This window comes from Mus caroli, chromosome 16, assembly GCF_900094665.2.
Source record: "Mus caroli chromosome 16, CAROLI_EIJ_v1.1, whole genome shotgun sequence".
Classification (NCBI taxonomy): Eukaryota; Metazoa; Chordata; class Mammalia; order Rodentia; family Muridae; genus Mus; species Mus caroli.
This window is the reverse complement of record NC_034585.1, coordinates 19,089,167-19,101,327: the sequence shown is the minus strand read 5'-3', so window position 1 is coordinate 19,101,327 and position 12,161 is coordinate 19,089,167. Positions and strand designations below refer to the sequence as shown.

Here is a 12,161-nt window from a genome sequence, read left to right as displayed (position 1 = left end):
AAAACTACAGGTCAATATACTTGATGGACATAGACTCAATAAAATACTTGCAAACAGAATGCAGACATACTTCAAAAATGGTTATCCACCATGACAAAGTTGGCTTTTATCTCTGAGATACAGGGATGGTTCAATAAACTCAAGTCAGTAAATGTAATATACCCTCTACCATACAAATTGACTTAAAGGTAAAAGTCATATGATCCTCTCAATAAATGTAGAAAAGCCCTTTGACAACATCCAACATGTCTTCATGATAAAAGTCCTAGAGAATGTAGGACTAGAGAGAACACACCTCAACATAATAAAAGGTAAATATGCAAACCCACAGCTACGCCATCCTAAATGGAGAAAAGCCTGAGGCAGGGCCCCTTAACTGAGGAACAAGACTATGCTGCCCACTGCCCCACTCCTTCCCAATGCTGTGCTCACAGGGCTCCCGGAGCAGTAAGACAAGAGAAGGAAATGACAAGGTTCCAATAGGGAAAGAAGAAAAAATTACACTATCTCTATTTGCAGATGTCATGGTACTAGACATGAGATCCCAACAATTCTACCAGAGAACAAATGCAGCAGTCTGGAAGAATCAGCTTGCCCAAATTGATGGCTTTTCTATACACCATCATCACCACCACCACCACCAATACAGAGAAGGAGCTTGTGAATAGAGTCTCATTCCCAATAACCTAAAAGAAAATACCATATCTAGGCATAAACATAATCAAGGAAGGAAAGGAAGGACCTTTCCATGAAAACTTTCAGCCTCTGAAGAAAGAGATAGGAAAGACACTAGAAAGTGGGAAAAAAAAAACCCATGTTCATGGATCAGTGGAATTAATACTGCATAAATGACAATTTTACCAAAAGCCATTTATAGATTTGATGCAATCTCAATCAAAATCCCCATCCCATCTTCACAAAAATAGAAAAAAAGCTGTCCTCATATGGATCCACAAAAGACCCTAGACAGACAGAACAATCCTGAGCAAAGAGAATGATGCTGGAGGGATTACAATTCCAGATCATAAGAAACATTACAGAGACAGAGTAACAAAAACAATATGGTGTTGGCACAACCATGACATGCAGACTCAGACATAAGCACATGTGACTTCAGCCACTTGATATTTGACTCAGACTCAGACAACAACCTGGAGGAAAGACAGCACCTTCAACAAATGGTCCTGGGGAACTGGAGGGCCACATGCAGAAGAATGAAATCAGACCTGTATCATCCATTACCTTGAGAAAAACTACCTTCAAATGGATCAAAGACCTGTGAAACACAGAAGTCGCTAGAAGAAAACCCAAGCAGTATTCTACAGGATACAGATGCAAGGATTTCCTGAACAGGACTCCATTGGTCCAAGAATTAAGGCCAACAATTGACAAGGAGGACTTCAGGAAACTAAAACCACACACCACCACCACCAAAACTATTAAAAAAAAAACAACATGAATTTGAAAAACAGCAAGGGGAGTTCATGAGGAGGTTTGTAGGAAGGAGAAGGAAGGAGGAATGATGTAATTATATTATAATTTCTTCCTTCCTTCCTTCATTCCTTTCTTTTTTTGATATGGAATTTCTCTGTGTAGCCCTGGCTGTCCTTGGAACTTTCTCTGTAGACCAGGCTATCCTCAAAGTCAGAGATCTACGTGCTTCTGCTGGCCTTCAAGGAGTGCGCCACTAATGCTGGCTTCAATGATCAGATACAATGACTTCAACTCTTGTCAACAGACTACAAAAAAACTGTGCATGGCTTTGGAAAAAGCTTAAAAACAATTCTTTAGTTACAATGTCTGTGTTATCTGTGACACGCTGGTCTTTTTTTAGGTAAGTCATCGGGGAAAGACACCAGGCCTCTTTGTTTTCCAGCTTCATTGGGTTAGCAAAAGTTATACTTCTGATAAAAATAATCTTGCAGACAGAAGGCGTATAATGTGATGCTTTGTTATTTATGTACACTACAAAATGACCATAATTAATATTCCCATTTCCCTGCCATGCCTTTTAAAATGACAGCAGCATAGTATATGTGGCCCCAGTTGTCAATGAAACCCCTAAAACATTTACTGCAGCTATAATTTCTATTCGGCCAATTGATAGGTCACACTTTTGTTACTGTATGACAGGCTATACTAAAAGGGTTCATGGTTTCATAATTCTTAACGTACCATCTCTACCAAAGAACCTCATCAATCAGGAAGGTGGACATAAGACTTGATTCAGGCTGGGATTTATTCACTAGTCTTTAGAATTTCAGGGGAGCAGCAGACCGGCAGATAGTCTCAACAGATTTGAACTACATTCCTTTGATTAATTACTATCTGTTTTAGCTAGACAGGAATTATTTCCATCTACCAACTCTTCCCAAAGCCCCATGTATATACATAAAATTTGCCTGCAGCTTTTTTTTTTTTTAATTTCTACTTTGCCATTCAATCTTTGATCTTAGAAGACTATGTACCATAGGTTCCTCGTTCTTTTTGCATGCATGATCTATATCTGGTACCTCAGGGTGTGGTGTCTCTGGGGACACAGCTTAACAGCATTAGTAAATGCAGTTCAATCAGAGGGGAGTGGAGCGGCAGCTGAGCCAGTCTCATAATTCACACCGGGAAAGCCCTTGGAGTGCAGAGGCATACTGCCCAGCTGGAGAGACACATCTAATCCCTGCTAATGATCTCTCTCCCTCTCCCTCCTATCGGGACCCTGCTTTTTTACACATGTGCACTTAATTACGTATGCTCACGGAGAGTCCAGTGTAGCCAAACAACACAGCACCCAGGATTAAATTACACAGCAAGACGTCCAGACATCACCTGGCCCCGACATCCGGGGTAATTAATGCTGTCTGTATTTCACAACGTGCAGCTTAAGAGTTCAAAAAGATTTACAACTAGATACTAATACTCAACAGTGATATTTTTTTTTGTAAGACAGAATAAAATAAGCTTGGCTTCTGAAAGGATTTAAATTAAAAATAAACATTAAGAGAAGACACCTAGACTTGGCCTTCAATAATATTTGAAGCTGCTAACAAAAATAGGCACAGCATAATAAAGAAGTTAAGAAAAATATAACTAAAAGCTCAAAACAATGAAGTAAAAATTAGCAAAAAAATTTCAAAATACTGTCTAGCAACATGTAAAAATAATTCTCAGAATTGGACCTGTGCTTTCTTCGGATCAACATAAAGACTTTCAAGTAAGATCAAGGAAGAGCAGTTCTTGTTTCTTCCAAGAGAGCCTCCTTTCAGAGATGTGCCCCAAGTGAGAAGGATGGCAGAGCAGAGGGGTATCTCAAATACAGTGCACGTTTCCCAAGTTCCTCTCTCTCCTGATCAGGTGACACATTCCTAAGTTCCAGAAAGGTGGCACACAGCAAGAGATTCTAAGTCAGCAGTTCTGTGAAGCCCTGGTTTAATCCAGGAGGGCTCAAGCCACAGTCGGAAGAGACAAATCTCCAACTGCTTCATTTGTTTGTGGTTTTTATGCTTGAGGTCTAGGTGGTCCTTAGAGGCTAAGGGTGTAACTCAGTGGTGGTAGAACACACCCCAAGCCCCTCAGCACTGAAAACACCCACCCAAGAAGAGCTGACACTCCCCCATCAAAATTCAAGAATCTGACTTGAATATTTGCCTTAATATTTAATTTCCACAATTAAAACCCCACTAAGGGCTGGCGAGATGGCTCAGCGGGTAAGAGCACTGACTGCTCTTCCAAAGGTCCTGAGTTCAAATCCCAGCAACCACATGGTGGTTCACAACCATCCGTAATGAAATCTGACGCCCTCTTCTGGTGTGTCTGAAGACAGCTACAGTGTATTTACATATAATAAATAAATAAATCAAAAAAAAAACCCACTAAAAGGTTTGCCTATTTGTTTCTACAATGCATAATATTCTTCACATTCTGATGAAACTTCATTTTAAAGAGTATTTTGATAAATAGGAACGGTTGTGTATAGTCATTTGCAAACAGTACAGATTATTTTTAAAAAGGCAGAGGTAAATGTCTGCTGAAGATAAGTAGGGGGTGATGAGGTGGAAGTCGCCATCTGTGGCTATAAATTATAGTCGTGCTGCATGGTAACGGACAGAGGGCTGGTCCATAAGGCTCCCTGGGGAGATTCCATCTATCAATGCAGCCATCCATAGAAGGCTCCGAGGGAAGGGCAGTTCTGAGTCCAGAAAGGGCCTCTGCTACAGCAGCGAGATACAGCATCCAAAGTGACATGGACAACACACACATACACACACACCCCTCGTATGTGAAGTCCTTGATTTGTTAAGTATAAAGAGAAGTGTATCTATCGCACACTAGAGGGAGTTTAGGACTCAGAGAGCACTAGACAAGCAAACTCAAGAGAAGGAAGGACAGTGTTAGGGATACTTCGTAGACCTCTGGTCAACTTACAACTATCTCTGGACAAGAGAATGACAATATTATTTACAGTATCATGAGAAGTAGCCAGGAGATATTAAGCTCACGGAAGCAGCATCGTTTGTGTGTGGACACTTCCGTAACCATCCACTACCCCACTGTTGGCTGTGCTCTTCTGCCCCTCACTGCAAGCTAAAAGCTTAGTTGCCTTAGGTAATTTTTGTAAAATATAATACTTTTAAAGATGGGATAGGTGAGGAAAAAGACAGAAGAAAATAAGAAGATAATAAAATGGAAAATTAAGTTATAGGTTACAAAACCCAAACCAAGCCAAAACCCAAACAAATACAGCCTTAATGAAGCCTGAGTTCACTCGGGAGAAAAATACATTCAGAAATGCTAAAACAACCACCTCTGGCATGTTTGTTCATTTGGCATGCTGCTTGAATACTTACAGCTCAGACCTGAAAGACTCAAGGCCTCCACATGAGTTCTCACCGCTGCCCTCTGAGAAAGCTATCCCTCAGATTTGTCACCCAAGTCACAAAACTAGAGCAAAAGCACCCTTTCTCTGTGAGTGAGATCCCCCACAACACACTCCTACCTGCTCATTCACCAACTTAACAGATACTTTGTTAATCATTGATGGTGTGGCTTGATATTAGGTAAAAAGTTCAACAGACAGATGAACAAAACAGTGTATCCTGCCCTGGACCCATGAGAGGAGAACACACACATAAACATTACTAGGTACTGTGAGAGCCTCTAAAGCAATGGTTCTCAAGCTGTGGGCTGGGACCCCCTTGGGGGTCGAATGACCCTTTTACAGGAGTCACCTAAGACGATCAGAAACTCAGGTATTTACATTATGATTCATAACTAGCAAAATTATGGTTATGAAGTAGCTGTAAAATATTTTTATGGTTGGGAGTCACCACAACATGAGGAGCTGCATTAAAAGGTCGTAGCATTAGGAAGGGAGGTTGAGAATCACTGCTTTGAAGGACTGAAGTTTCAAAGCTCAAAAGTAAGATTGCTATTCAGCATGAACCGAGGAAAGAGCATCAGCCAGAACAGGAGCATTCACGCACAGACACACGAGGAATCATGAGACGAGAGCGAGAAACAGCAGGGTGGGGGAGGTAGAGTAAGGATGTCTGCCCTCCCGACAGAGAAAGGAGATGGTTAGATCTGAAAGATGGCTCTGTTTAAGACTCGTAGACAAGAGGGAGAGTAGCGTGTGGAAACCAAGCTAGTATGGCGGGAATGCAAAGACAATGCACGATGCTTAGAGTACAGGACTGATGGTGCACTGGCTGGCTGGAGTCAGGGGTAGGCCAGCTGCTGCAGTCAGTGCAGAACCACAGGAGGTACCAGTTAGTCCTGCATCGTCACTAAGCAGGGATCACACTTTCAGAAGAGGCAGCTGAAACAGAGGGAGGAAGTAGCTAAACTGAAATGGAGTCAGGGACATTAGAAAGACAAATATAAGGGAAGATGTTCACAGAATTACGACGACGTCCTTGGGAGTTCTACATGGGCTCACTTACATCTTTAATTTGGTGGTCGATTCGATTATTCCTCTTTCAAGGGTAATTTCCAGTTTCTTTTCTTGTCTTTTCTCACTGACACACATAAACAATCTTCCACATGCCTCCCCCAACCTAACAGCGCCCCTTTCTTCAAAGCCCGTCTTCTATAAGCCACTGTTTGGACTCAACAGATAACAACAGATGCAGAAGTGACTGTAGATGACAAACTTTCCTGACTGAATACACAAAATCTGTATTCTCATTAGCAATACGGCCGTCCTCCAGGATCTACAGGGGTTGGCTTGAGGACTCCCTGAGAAGTTCCTCACACAAAGAGAAGACATATTGGCCTAGAAAGTATGCAGTCCTCTGTGTATTTTACATACTCTCTGAATTGCTTATAATGCCTCATATAATGAGAGGGCAACGTAAATCATCATTATGGTCACTGTGTGGAGATAAATGATAGGAGCACAGGCTCAGGCCAGATGTGGCCATCACACTTTTATGAATGGTGGAACTCATACATAAGGAAAGCTGACTACATGCCTTTATTGCTTGCTGCATTTTAAAAAGGAGATAGGGTCCTGCCATGTTGCCTAAGGCTGTCCTCAAACTAGCAAGCTCATGCTTAGCCTCTTGAGTGCTGGGAGTACAGGGCCATACCTGTCCTTTGTTTAAACATTTATTAGAGTTCTGCATTTAGAAGGAAGACCTGGTACCATTGCCTCCCAGTGACTATCAGCAAGTAAGGCTGTCTACTGTGAATGCTGCTGTTCAGGGACACACTGAGAACAGCCCTAACTTCTATCAATATCAGTTTATCTGCACTGACTCTGACACAAGAGGCCCCAGGGGGGAAAAAGTGATTACAATTCCACACGGTCTGTAAAGGACGAGAAAACATCAACGTTCAGTGAGTCTGTCCTGGGCACTGGCTGTGCCTGGAGTGCTGTGCTCTTCAACAGTCACGTGCACGTGCAAAGCTGGCTCCCTGTTGCTTTTTATCTTCCTGAACTGTTATAATTTTAAAAGCAACCAAACAAGAAATAGTATCTGCCCTTCAGAATTCAAGTCTAGCCAAGGAAGTGAAAAGGCAGGATCCAGCCAGGAAACGAGGTCCAACACTTTAGTCTGGATTGAAGGCAGATTAAGCGCAGCCGTGATAGCAAAGGGAGGGAGGTATAACAAGGGCAGGGAACATAATCTCTGCCTCTAGGGAATGATGGGCTGGCCATCTGTCTTTACGGGAAAGTGCTATCAGGTTTGAAGTCGGGGTGGGAGGATGCCTTTCTCACTGTTGGGGTTGAGAACTGTAAATGGCTAATCTGCTGGTGTACACATTCAAAGATGCTTTCTCTTTGTTAGGCATGTTGGTAATTCCTTGAACCAACACTGCTTGCCAGTTCTTTATATCACACCATTTCTAGTGCTTCTCTAACAACCAAGCCCCATACAAACACCTCAAAGCCCTCTCCCAGCTTGCTTTATCAGCATCTCTCATCACAGTCAATTAGTGCTCTGCCTTTGCCATTAACCCTTGCCCACACCCGCTGCCCCAGAGCAAAGGGTACACATGAGGTTTCCAGTGATTAATGGCACAGGACAAAAGGTCACAAATTTCCTTCAGATACAAAGTCCTTCCCAGAGATAGGGAGGCCAGGCAACCTTTCAAAGTCTCTGGCACATGGCAAGGCTCTGCTCTACCCTCTGCCACACTGCCACAGCCTTCTGGTCAGGCAGAGAACTGGGCCTCCCCCTACCCCCAGACACATGACTCCTTGGACATTTATACAGAGCAGGCCAGATTGATGCCTTTTTTCACCTTCATTCTCCTGAACAGGAAAGGAGAGAGGGCACGAGCTGTTGGAAGAAGTTTCTTAGAAAACTCATAAGTGCCTTTGAATAAATGTAAGAAGGTTTAGATTCTTTCCAGTCAAAATCAAGATAAGTTCATCTATAGTTAACATAGATATGTGCTATGCTAAGGCTTTTGTAGGCTATGTATATTAAGACCCCTGGATGTTTATGACCATTTCAACTGCAGTTTAATGATTCAGAAAGAAGTGCGACAGACGGCAGCCAGCCGGGTCACAAGGGACTTGGCCCTGTGCAAGTTACTTAACAACTTTGTGCCTCAGTTTCCTTATCAGCAAGTGAGATGAATTAAACTAGAATGATCTCCGAGCTCTTTTTAGTCTGTGAATACAAATACAGACATGAGAACAATCTCTAGAAAGCCTCCCTGGGACTACATCTATCTGAGAAATTATACAAAACACACACAAAAAAAAAAAATCTTGGTGAAGGGAACTAAACCAAATTATCTCTATAATGTCTTTCAGGTGTGAGATACTCTAAACTTACTGGTTAGTTCTAGAGAACATAAAACAACTAATGAAAGAAATGAATTTAATTGTGAGACTGGAGAGGGACCACCATCCTCTGGCTCAGCAAATGTTCAACACAGTGGGCTAAAGAGGCTTCTTGTCTCAGATACAGTGAGCTGTGACAAAGGGGCTGCTTGTCCCAGGCCAGTTGTATGGGCATAACTTTGTGAATGCATCACCTAGCAATGACAAGGGCCTTCCCCTCTGCAGTTGCTCAGGCTCCAGACTGAATACACGGGGCTTCACTACATAGTCCCTTCTGACTTTCAGTCAGTACATTTGAGAGGAAAAAGGTGACAGTCATCTCTTACTTATTTGGGGTAACCTATTCCCTACCTGGGTGTGCCTTTAGAGACATTTCTTAAAGAGCTTCAAGTGAAAATGGTCATTATTTTAAATCTCTATACTGCTGTGTTTCCAAAGTCATTTCATAGATTTTTAATTTCATTTGAGTTTCAGAATAGCCGTGTGAGGTGTGCATGGCAGGTAGTATTGATGTTTCTTGGAAGAAAATTGAGATTTAGTGAGGTTTAGTAACATACTCCTTAAATCCTTTACACGACTTGAATTTGGAATTACATGTATGTATGTATGTATGTATGTATGTATGTATGTATGTATTGTGTATGTACACGCACATGTCGTGTTTAGAGGTCAGGACAACTTGCAGGCATCAGTTTCCTCCTTCCACTAAGGAAGTCTTGGGTACCCATCTCAGGTTGTCAGCCTTGGCATCAGGCACGCTTAGCCACTGAGCTGTCTAGGGAGACCTATGAACTTGTCAGGCAAATCTGGAAGAGTGCATCTGCTTATAATCTCAATGCATTCGCTTATATCTTCTACAAACGGGAGAAGAAGAAAATACTGATATGGAATTTCAGGAAATATATCTTTTAAAAGAACCCAATAACAATATTGAATTATAATATTTTAAAAGCTGAATTAGAAACAAGGAAAGGCTAGACTACCAGGAAGAGAAAAGTCAAATACTGTAAAGGACATGAAATAGCCTAAATGTATCAAGAAATAAGGAGCTGGGGCTCCACCTATGTGGCTATGGGAAATTCACTGCCCACGCTGGTGAAGACTCTCCAGTGCGACTGCTTTGGGTCGCATTGCTGTGAGTAATACCTTGACCATGCCCTCCAAGCCCCCAGCCCCCCTGGCTCCTCAGGAAGGGTGTGGCACCGGGACCTTTGGTTTGTCTTTGGAACCTCGGAGGATGAATGAAGGCTGTTTATCTTCCATAGACTAAGTCCTCACAACAGATGGTAATGTATTTGTTAATGTGACAGTGATTCATGTTATTAAGAAAAAAAAAAACAGTACTAAAAAATGTCAAAATGAGGAAACCCCAAAAATAGTTTTAATAAATAAGACTCTGCATCTGAGGGTGAAGATGGATGTATGCTTCCAGAATGACCATGAAAGCTAGAGAGGCTGTGCGAGTTACAAAGGTCTAAGTTCCTAAAAATGCCTAAGGTCAAAGTTCAATCAAACTTCCAATTAAATTGCTAGAGTTATTGATCTGCCTTTGGTAACAAAGACTGACTTAAAAAATAAAAATGTACATCTCATCAAAGACTATTTAAAAGTGTTTGGTTTTGCCAAGCTTTGTCTAGGGATTATGTGGTAGCTAAAAGAAACAGGCTAATGAACTGACCTAAGTGTCTCATAACTATATGTGGAGGCCAATGTTAAATTAGTCAAGAGGGATTGAAAGAGTCTTTTGCCCCTTGCCCTCAGTGGTAGTCTGAATAGAAACGGACCCCATAGGCTCATCTATTTGGATGCTGAGTCATCAGGGAGTGGCACTACTTGAGAAGGATTAGGAGATGTGTTTTTGTTAGGGGAGATGTGGCCTTGTTGGAGGAAGTGAGTCACTGGGTGTGGGCTTTGAGGTTTCAAGGGCCTAGGCCAGGTCCAATGTCTTTCTCTCTCCGCTCCTTTTCCAGCACCATGTCAGCTTGTACACTACCATTCTCCCTAATACGATGATAATGGACTAAACCTTTGAACCTGTAAGCAAGCCCCAATTAAATACTTTCTGTTATAAGAGTTGCAGTGGTCATGGTGTCTTTTCACAGCAACAAAATATTGACTAAGACCCCCTCCATGGTCAAGAAGACCCCAGGAAATTGTGGAACACATCTCCAAATATCTTATGGGGACATTATTGGTTCTCTTGTTTAGAGAGGCCATGGAGACCTGGGTGGACTCTAACCTGTGTCTTCAGTACTTCCAAGAAAATCCACAGTTAAAGAAGACCTCTGACTTACCTTACACAGACAGAACTACTGACAAAAGGAAGGCCAGAGGAGCCAGAGGTCTGACCCCCACCCCTAGCCAAGTGACTCCCGGCAAACAGATTCTCAACTAGCTTTGGCAATAAAACAGGAAAACTATTAATTTTGGTTAAATACATGGTCTTAAATACCCAGCAGGAAAACATAACCAAAGATTATTGTTATGTTTATTTAACAGTCCAAGGGCTCGAGTTCCCTACATAACAGACTTAACCTCAAATTCAATATTATTTAGAGCACTATATCTCTCTAATGATTTTTGTGGGGAGCGGGTGTGGCAGTAGTCCCAAGATGGTGCCTGGGACTGCAGCCAAGTCTTATGACTTGCACCTGACTTCCTCATACACCTGAAAATAAGCCATGTCCATCGTGAGAGCTGCGCAGGCACACCATGACACAAGATCAGGCCATTTGATGAAGGCCAATGAACTGAGATTACGTGGACTGGGCTGATGGGGTGTGGTTGAGGCGTTATATAAGGGATTGCGATTGGGGGCTAGAGGGAGATTCCTGCTTGCATGTTGAAAGGTTCCTGAATAAACTGCTTTGAGAAGAACACTGTGTCATCGCTCTTTTCTGCTGGGTGGAGACAGATTTTCTTCTTGATAGAGATGCTGTCCAGATAGAAGACTTTAGACCATGGCTTAATCCACCATTCCAGTGTTTGCCCATAGACATAGACTATTGTTTTAACGGAAGAATCAAATGATCATTAAATATCTCCTCTCTGCCTTTCTAGAGGAACCTCACATTGTGATTTTAGACACTCCAACCGCTATCAAAGTTTGTGAAAGAACCTCTTGGGTTTATCACTCTCAAGTCAAGCTTAGAGGGAAAAGAGAAAATGAGGTGGACTAAATAGACCAATGCTTGTGACATTATCAAGAGACCTCATGGACTTTGATGTGGAACCTCTTAAGAGCCTCTGTCTGTTTTCTCCTGGTTCCCTGCTCACTCTCACCTCCACTCCTCCCTCACCTTTCTCTGGGCACCAGTCAAGGATTTCCATTTTCCCCCACACCTGAAAGCTATATGAAGAAAACCATTGATAGGGTCTTTTCTATACCTCCACTGCAGGGGGACCATGACTACCTCTCCTGACATCCCCATACATTTGGTAAAAGCCAAATTGGTCATTGGCCAAGTTTCATAAAAGCAGTCAGGGATACCTCTTCAGAGGATAAATGATAAGAACAAGAAGTACAAATTGAATAGGAAGTTTAAGTTGAAAATACTCCAAAGAAAAATAAATGGTTCCTTTTTTGGCTAAAAGCCAGGAATGTGCTCAGACATCTTACTTTACTGTGATAAAATACCTGAGGCTAGGTGCCACACAACTAAGAGGTTTATGTAGCTCATAATTCTGGAGTTTTGAGAATCTCTGTAAAGCTCTGCTGTAAAGCTCACGTTAGATCAGTGGTTCTTAAGCAGTCCCTCTGGGGATCACATATCAGACACCCTGCATATCAGATATTTACATTATGATTCATAACAGTAGCAAAATTACAGTTATGAAGTAGCAATAAAATAATTTTATGCAAGAGAGC

The 12,161-nt window shown here is 42.1% G+C and overlaps 1 protein-coding gene across 6 annotated transcripts in view; it reads right to left on the bottom strand.

Annotated features, from left to right (window-relative positions):
- Positions 1 to 12,161, bottom strand: part of Map3k13 (mitogen-activated protein kinase kinase kinase 13) — a 147,315-nt gene that overhangs the window by 59,017 nt on the left and 76,137 nt on the right. Inside the window, exon 1 of one of the 6 annotated variants that reach the window (XM_029470555.1) lies at positions 4,842 to 5,209. The exons of the other annotated variants lie outside the window; for them this stretch is intronic. The gene's annotated coding sequence lies outside the window, so the exon portion shown is untranslated. Of the gene's footprint in view, positions 1 to 4,841; positions 5,210 to 12,161 lie in introns of those variants that run through there. 6 annotated transcript variants of the gene reach the window in all.